The sequence below is a fragment of the Arvicanthis niloticus genome, chromosome 24 (assembly GCF_011762505.2).
Source record: "Arvicanthis niloticus isolate mArvNil1 chromosome 24, mArvNil1.pat.X, whole genome shotgun sequence".
Taxonomy (NCBI): Eukaryota; Metazoa; Chordata; class Mammalia; order Rodentia; family Muridae; genus Arvicanthis; species Arvicanthis niloticus.
The window spans coordinates 37,651,560-37,661,239 of record NC_133432.1 but is presented as its reverse complement, the minus strand read 5'-3'; positions in this window follow the sequence as shown (position 1 = coordinate 37,661,239).

Sequence of the window (9,680 nt, the reverse complement as noted above, 5' to 3'; positions counted from 1 at the left end):
TACCTAAGCCTCACAAAGACCCAACAAAGAAAGAGAACTACAGACCAATCTCTCTTATGAATATTGATGCAAAAATACTCAATAAAATTCTCGCAAACCAAATCCATCAAAGCACTCATCCATCATGATCAAGTAGGCTTTATCCCAGGAATGCAGGGATGGTTCAGTACTCAGAAATCCTTCAATGTAATCCACTACATAAATAAATTCGAAGAAAAAAACCACATGATCATCTCACTAGATGCCGAGAAAGCATTTGACAAAATTTAGCATCCCTTCATGGTAAAAGTCTTGGAAAGATTAGGAATTCAAGGTCCATACCTAAACATAGTAAAAGCAATATACAGCAAGCCAGTAGCCAACATCAAACTAAATGGAGAGAAACTTGAAGTAATCCCACTAAGATCAAGGACTAGACAAGGCTGCCCACTCTCTCCATACCTATTCAATATAGTACTGGAAGTCCTAGCCAGAGCAATTAGACAACAAAAGGAAGTCAAAGGGATACAAATAGGAAAGGAAGAAGTCAAAATTTCACTATTAGCAGATGATATGATAGTATACTTAAGTGACCCTAAAACTTCCACCAGAGAACTACTAAACCTGATAAACAACTTTAGCAAAGTGGCTGGATATAAAATCAACTCAAACAAATGAGTAGCCTTCCTCTACTCAAAGGATAAACAGGCTGAGAAAGAAATTAGGAAAATGGCACCCTTCACAATAGCCACAAATAATATAAAATATCTTGGAGTGAATCTAACCAAGCAAGTGACAGATCTGTATGACAAGAATTTCAAATCTCTGAAGAAAGAAATCAAAGATCTCAGAAGATGGAAAGATCTGCCATGCTCCTGGATTGGCAGGATTAACTTAGTATAAATGGGCATCTTGCCAAATCAATCTATAGATTCAATGCAATTCCCATCAAAATTCCATATCAATTCTTCATAGAGATAAAAAGAGCAATTTGCAAATTTATTAGGAAAAAATCAAAAAACCCAGGATAGCGAGAACTATTCCCAATAACAAAAGAACTTCAGGGGGAATCACCATCTCTGACCTAAAACTATGCTACAGGGCAATAGTAATAAAAACTGCATGGTATTGGTACAGAAACAGGCAGGAAGATCAATAGAATAGAATTGAAGATCCAGAAATGAGCCCATATACCTATGGTCACTTGATCTTTGACAAAGGAGCTAAAACCACCCAGTGGGAAAAGGACAGCATTTTCAGCAAATGGTGCTGGTTCAACTGGCGATCAACATGTAGAAGGATGCAAATCAATCCATTCATATCTCCTTGTACAAAGCTCAAATCCAAGTGGATAAAAGACCTTCACTTAAAACCAGATACACTGAAACTGATAGAAGAGAAGGTGGGAAAGACCCCCGAATACCTAGGCACAGGGGAAAAGTTCCTGAACAGAAGAGCAATGGCTTATGCTCTAAGATCAAGAATTGACAAATGGGACCTCATAAAATTGCAAAGCTTCTGTAAGGCAAAGGACATTGTCAATAAGACAAAATGGCAACCAACAGATTGAGAAAAGATCTTAACCAATCCTACACCTGATAGAGCACTAATATCTAAGATATATAAAGAACTCCAGAAATTATACTCCAGACAACCATATAACCCTATTAAAAATGAGGTACAGAGCTAAACAAAGAATTCTCAACTGAAAAAACTCGAATGGCTGAGAAGCACCTTAAGAAATGCTCAACTTCCTTAGTCATCAGGGAAATGCAAATCAAAACAACCCTGAGATACCACCTCACACCAATCAGAATGGCTAAGATCAAAAACTCAGGTGATAGTAGATGCTGGCAAGGATGCAGAGAAAGAGGAACACTCCTCCATTGTTGGTGGGATTGCAAGCTGGTACAACCACTCTGGAAATCAATTTGGCCATTCCTCAGAAAACTGGACATAGCATTACCTGAGGACTCAGCTATACCACTCCTGGGCATATACCCAGAAGATGTTCCAACATATAATATGGACATATGCTTCACTATGTTCATAGCAGCCTTATTTATAATAGCCAGAAGCTGGAAAGAATCAAGATGTCCCTCAACAGAGGAATGGATACAAAAAAATGTGGTACATCTACACAATGGAGTATTACTCAGCTATTAAAAATAATGAATTCGAGAAATTTTTAGGTAAATGGATGGATCTAGAAATTATCGTCCTGAGTGGGTTAACCCAATCACAAAAGAACACACATGGTATTTACTCACTGTTAAGCAGATGTTAGCCCAAAACCTTGAAATAGCGAAGACTCAACCTGCAGACCATATGAAGCTCATGAAGAAAAAAGACCAAGAGGGGATGCCTCAGTTCTACTTAGAACGAGTAACAAAAATACTCAAGGGAGCAAATATGGAAACAAAACATGTGACAGAAACTGAAGGAGGGGCCATCAGGAGACCATTCCACCTGGGTATCCATCCCATGTACCATCACCTAAGCTAGACACTGATATGGATGGTTGGAAGTGCATGCAATCAGAAACATGATATAGCTGTCTCCTTAGAGGTCTGCCAAAGACTAACACATTCAGAGGACAATGCTCACAGTTAACCACTGATATGATCAAGGGTTTCCCAATGGAGAACTTAGAGAGAAGACTGAAGTAGCAGAAAGGGTTTGTGACCCCAGGAGGAAAGCAACAATACCAAACACCCAGAGCCCCCCAGGGTCTAAACCACCAGCCTGGGACCACAGAGGGAGGGACCCATGACTCCAGCAGTATATATAGGGGAGGATGTCCTTGTCGAGCATAGGTGGGAGAGGAGTTTCTTGGTCCCATAAAACATGAACACAGAGTGGGTGGAAATGTGAAGGTGGGGAGGGGTAGTGGGGGGTAGGTGTGGGTACTGCCTCATAGAAGCATGAGGAGGTGGGATGGGATAGGAGATTCCTGGGTGGTGGGAGGAAGTGGGGTAAGGGGATAAAATCTGAAAGGTTTTTAAATTTTAAAAAAAGAGATGGAAAAACAGGAAAAAAAGAGGAGAAAAGAGACAAAAAAAGAAAGAAAAATAGGAAATTTAATAACACAAAGGGAAGGATTTAGAAATTTAGGAGGCAGTTTGTGTTAATGAAAACTGCATCGTAGAAACTGGAAAATCACAGGCTCATAGAAGGAGAAGGAGGGGGATGGGATAAGGGGTTGCTGTGTGATGGGGAGAATGGGATAAGGGATAAAATTTAGAGTGTAAATATTACAACCCATTTAAAAAGGGGGGGAAAGAAAAGTTGGTAGAACCAACATCTTTAAAAAATGTCAGCCCTCTAGGAAAAGAAAATTTTCTTGATACTAAAATTTGTTCTGAGAATTGTATATTGCAGAATACACAGCCTTGGTGTATCTACTCATCAAGCATACTGAGCAGACCTGCCCAAACTGCCAATGTCCTAGAATTCCATCTGGATGCAGTGAAGACACAGCGTCAGAGGCTTATCAATTTACTCTTCCCCCCACCCCTCTTCTAATATCTCAATGCCCATAATCAGCTTGAAGAAGTTAAAGAAGAGTCAGCATCTTTATTCCCTGGGCTTGGGGACTAAGGTGGTTAATATTGGGCTGTCTTTCTAGGGAAAATAGTGGTTTTGTTGGAACAGGGAGGATTGGCTAGGATTTATTTCATAGCCATAACTTCTTGGTAGAAATCTGTATAATTGTGATCAAGATGAAGTTATAATTTCTTAAATGGTACAAAATTTACTTTGATTTCAAATTTAAGGCTTTCATTGGTACAAGCTTCTTATTGATATAAAAGTGAGATAAATATTGATACTCTTGTGGGTACTGTGCCTGTATAATACATTTAGGAATATAAGGCTTAGACCCAGTCCTTCTTTAACTTTTTTAACTGATTTGGGACGGTTAACCTATGAGTTAAGGGACTATAGCAAATTCATGGCTTTGAATTTATTGTTAGGGTATTTTCCATATTTTATTTAGAAATAGCTGAAAGGAGTTAACAGACAACAGTCCAGGTTACCATACATGGATAGTTGGTTTTCAAAACATCAGAAGTCCATAGAATTGATGTTACAAATATTTCTATATTAATGTTCATTTTGACATGTCTGCTCCTGACAGCTTCCTTCTTGGATTCTAAGAAGAAATTGAGCATCCTTGGAGTTACTCCAGTTGTGCAGAGACAGCTGCAAGGCAAGGATTGCCTCTTTCCATCTACAGACAAATTACTTTCCAGAAAAGGACACACTTGCAGAATAGTCGACTGATTATATCTGCCTAGACAGAGTAATCAGCCCAGATCCAGGAGGTGGCACTGTCTTTGGATCTCAGCGTGTCTCTAGAGTCTGCAGTCAGATGAAGTGGCTGGGAGAAAGCAGCTTGGCATCTCAGGCAGGTTCCAGAGGATGGTGTGGACTTTGTTGGATGGTTTTTGCAGACACCAGTGGGGGGCGCTTGTGGAGCTGGCTCTGCTCACATTGTCCACCACCTGTGGGAAACAATGTAGGCCCATGTGTGGGTGCACAAGTGTGGATCTCTGTCACTGGTCTGCGCCTTTTTTTGTCAGAGATGGGTGTCTCAGGGAGACTGGGTCTATTGTAGAGGAACAGAGGCTTAGCAGGTGCGCTCACACTACACAAAGCAGACTCTGTGGTGGTAGTCTCTCGGTGAGAAATCTCCATTTTGGGACCCAGCCTTGGTGGGGGTGGGGGGCACAGCAAAACAGAGACTGGGGGCACATGGCAACAGGTCCATGCACCGAGATTGGCCTCCATCTGGGGTCTCTGGACTCCAGAAGGATGGAGGTGGGGAATGCACAGGGCACGCACACTGAGAGAGGACCGAGAGACTTAGTATCACATCCCGCAGGAAGTATACTTGTTTAGCAGACTCAGTCAGGATGGTTCTTGCATGGGTGTTCGTGCCCCACGTTAGGCACCAGCTGTAGGGAAAAAAATAGGCTGGGGATCCCAGGGTTCCTCCCGCCATGTTGTGGGTAGTCAGCTGGGAATGCTCTGGGTTCCTCCAGCTGGAAGTTGGGCCAGGCTGCTCAGTAACTAAAAGCCTCTCCCCAGCTCCTCACAGTTCCTCATGGCCGTGTGGCCCCAACACACGAGGAAGTCCTTGGGTTTCCAAAACCAGTTTATTCACATGACAGATGGTGGATGGATCTGGATGCATACCCCCTCAAACCCAGGATTGACCTGAGTTAAAAGGGGGAGGGGAGAAAGGGGAGGGGCTGGGGAGGAATGTTTAATTGGCTCCACCTCTGGCCTTCAGGTACCTCATTAGTATGTAAATCTTTCTAGGGCCTGTTCATGCCCTCCACCTGTGTACGTGACAGAAGGGTGAAGGTGGAATGGAGATTAGACCTCATGTTAGGCCCAACAAGACTGTCTTAGGTTGTTCTGCCAAGAATGCTTTCCTTACCCATCACAGAATATGCATTACCAAATCTACCACGCATACCCTCTAACGCGCATCCCCCGAGACTTTACCATCCGTGGAATATAAAACACGAGTCGGGTGTATCTGCAGAACGAGGACTTTTACTCTTTATCACACACGTGGGAAAATGCGGAAGGGGTGAGCTGAGGAAGGGGTTTGGCTTAAATACAGTCTAGAGTGACGTATTCACTTCTGATTGGCTGTTCGCTCACCACCCAATATTATGCCTCAGGATTGGCAGTGACTTTGGCACGCCTATCAGCCTAGCAACTGCGCAGAATTGTTTACATCTGGAGAAGACACGCGGCCAGCGCCATCTTGGAAATGCAAATGTATAGCCACTGCTAACAGCGGCTTCCTACAACCAAAAACAAAGCACTTATGTCTTAGGTTGGTAATGCTCTGTGCAGAATCTTACGTGTCCTTGGCTTGCCAGCCTGTTAATTTAATAACTCTGCCTGAGGGTCGATTTTCACTTTCAAGCAATGTACTTTGGCAGCCAACTTGCTGATGTTGTTAAAGACAAACTTTAACATGATGGGCAGGACATAAAATATTTTGTCCTGAGAATAAAAATATTCTCAGGACAAAAAGGGCTAGCATGATCTAGCTATATATGACATTCTTAAAACTTGATCAAAATAGAAATACTGACCTCAGGCCATGGGTAATCTTATCAGCATTATCTGCCACATCAATGCTCAGCAGAGCAGCATTCTTTACATTCATAAGCACACTATGCAAAGTTAAAACATCCAGAGAGGTATTAGAATTATGCCAAATACACTGCAAATGTCTTTAAACTTTTTCCTAATTAAAATAACTACCACTGTAAATTTTAGAACTAACATGAATCCAGGGGTATTTGGCATGACTCTCAAGATGGCTCCTTACTCTTTAACCCTGAACATCCTTCCAAGAATTTGAATAGGATAAAGAGCATCAATCCGTTGTTCCAACAGCCTAACTAAATCCTCTTGTATATTCAACACATTAGTAACATTTTTTGATAAATGGTTAACAAAAGTAGCTATCTTAACATCTTGTGTCAAAGCAATTACAGAAGCAGTGGTGCTAGAAATTAATATAATTAAAGTTGTTATACCAGTAATTATCAATCCCACTACCCTCTTGCTTCCACTTAAAGCCTGACTTACTTCTTAAAGTACTTGTAAGCTTTTTTTAGAATACCAAGGTTCTGTGATACTCAGGGCAATAAAACAAAAGCTGATTGATAGACCTCCATAGCTGACATGCCAGATTTCAATACACTAACACAATTAGAAAGTGTACAATCAATGCAACATACATTAAATACTGTAGAAGAAACAAAAGTAATTTTAACTTGACAAATAAAAGCCTTAACACATGGACTAACACTTGTTTAAAATCCAGATCCTGTCTCAACTTTATCTCTTGCTAACAGAACATCATAGAGAACTGCAGCTAACTTCCAAATATGTCTCTGAAAAAGTCCACATCCCACCTTCCAAATGAAGACTATTATTTCCAATATTGGATTGATTTCTAGACCAGTACATGATTGAGTCTGGATAACTGCTCATGTTTAAGGAAAATACAAGAGCCATTATAACGTCTCTTTTTGATTCTCTGTCCTACAAGGTCTAAAAACTTGAGGCAAGGCAGCTGATCCCATCAGGGATCAAAGATGGGAATACATAGCTTGATCATGCTAGCCCTTTTTGTCCTGGGAATACTTTTATTCCTGCCCACTGTGTTAAAACTTGTCTTTAACAAAATCAACATGTTGGCTTTTTACATGGCTTGAAACTGAAAATGGACTCCCAGACACAGTTATTAAATTAGCTGGCTGGCAAGCCGAGGACAGGTAAGATTTTGCACAGAGACTTACCAACCTAAGACAGAAGTGCATTGCTTTTGGTAACACATATTCCGTCATGGATAAGGAAGGCATTTATGGCAGAACAACTTAAGACAGGCTCAGTCTTGTTGTGAAATAAAAAACGGGGAGAGGCAGAGAGCTTTTGGGCCTGCTTGGCAAGAATCTGACATGGACACAGGACAGGGAAATGGGCTGCTTTGCAGGAATATGATCTTAGTTATTCTGATGGGTATAAATTTGTAATCTTAGAGTTGTGATTTGCATTTCCCTGATGACTAAGTGCTTTAAGTACTTCTAGACCATTAGAGATTCCTCTCTTGAGAATTCTTTGCTTAGGTCTATATCCTGTTTTTCAATTGTGTTACTTGGTTTCTTTATGTCTACCTTCTTGAGTTCTTTATATATTTTTGATACTAGTTTTCTGCCTGATGGAGGTTTGGTGAAGATCTTTTCCCATTCTGTATGTGACTATTTTGTCCTGTTGATGAAGTCCTTTGACTTACAGGTTGACAGTTACATGAGGTCCCATTTATTAATTTTTTATCTTAGTGCCTGATCTACTGGTGTTCTGATCATGAAATTGTTTCCTGTGCCAATGAGTTCAAGGCAGCTCTCTACTTGCTCTTCTTTTAGATTTACCTTCTGGTTTTGTTGTTTTTTCTTTATTTTCTAGCTTTTTTATTCATTATTTATACATTTATTTTACTTATTCAGTTTGCATCCTGCTTATTACAACCCCTCTGTCACTCTCCCAAAATCCTTCCCCTCATATACCTCTTCTTCTCTCCCTCCCTTTCCCCGGGTATCCCGTCACCCTGGCATGTCATGTTTCTGTTATCCTAACCAATTGTTTTCCCACTGAAGCCAAACAAGGCAGCCAAGCTTGAATAACATATCCCACATACAGGAAATAGCTTTTGGAATAACCCCTGTTCTTATTGTTTAGAACCCACATGAAGACCAGGGTGCACATCTGTTAATGTTGATATTTTAAAATCGCAGCACCCAGTCTGTGGTATGGGGCCACCATCTTCCCAACTAGGCAAGGCCCAAGGCCATGAGCAGCCATGTGTTCTCACTGCTGCTTGGCTCAGGCCGCTGGCTCAGGAAGGCCAGAAGAACTGACCCTGTCACCCACGAGACACCAGCGTGGGAGATGGCTCTGTCATCCACACAGTACCCGGTAGAAATGAGACTCTAATGTTTAAAGATTATCCAGTAGCTTTATATATTTGGTAATGCTCAAATAACAAGATGTTCACACAATTAGAAGTGTTAACAAATTAACTAACCTAGATATAAGTTGTTTCTCAGGACTGCTTTCGATACATGCATGGCTCTCCATGGCTCCTACATCTCTCCCCTAGCTCCTCCTCTTCCTTCTCCTCTTCCTTTTCTTTCTGACTCCTCACTCCACCTACTCATACAGCCCAATCGCTGAGCTTTATATAAATGTAGTAGAAACATATACCACTACACACATCTACAACACATGCAGGGTGGCCTAGGTCCAGAACTGTGGGAAGCGGCTCCGCTCTCACCATTACAAGGTGGTGCTTGGCATAGGCATTACTTGAGAGAAAAGACAACTCCATATATGGAGTCGTATACACTGAGAGGTGTGGTTATCCGATCACCCCACCTCGAATCATTGAGAATGGCCAATCACCAGTAACTTCGTGGCAGCTGCTGATAGGATGAAGGTAATGTTTATAAGGGGCTGTGGGATCTGGGGAGGAGACAGAAGGGAGAGAGAAGAAGCTCTCTGTACAGGGATAGCTGAATAAACCACTTGAAGAAGAACACGGTTGCCGTTGTCTTATTCCAGGGTCGGATGTGGGTAGCGACACAGAACATTTGTGGTTTTTGAATAGTGGTTCAGACTATGAGAGCCCCAAGTGTACAAGCAGTTGACTTTGTTGGTTGTCCTGTGGAGTTTCCAATCCCCTTTGGGGCACGCAATTCTTTCTCCTGTTTTTCCATAAAAGTGCCCAAGCTCCATCCACTGTTTGGCTGTGGGTGTCTGCATCTATCTGAGTCAGCTACTGAGTGGAGCCTCTCAGAGAACAGCCATGCTAGACTACTGTCTGAAAGCATAACAATATCATTAATAGTGTCAGAAATGGCTGCTTTTACATAGATGGGTCCCAAGTTGGGCCTGTTATTGGTTGGCCATTCCTGCAGTCTCTGCTCCATCCCCCATGTCTCCATTTCTTGTAGACATGATAAATGTTGGGTTGGAGGTTTTATAGGTAGTTTGGTGTCCCTATTGGTATTGGGGTTCATGCCTGGATACAGGAGGTGGTCTCTTCAGGTTCTATATCCACAGTGTGGTGAGTGACAGCCAAGGGCATCTCCATTGATTCTTTGTTT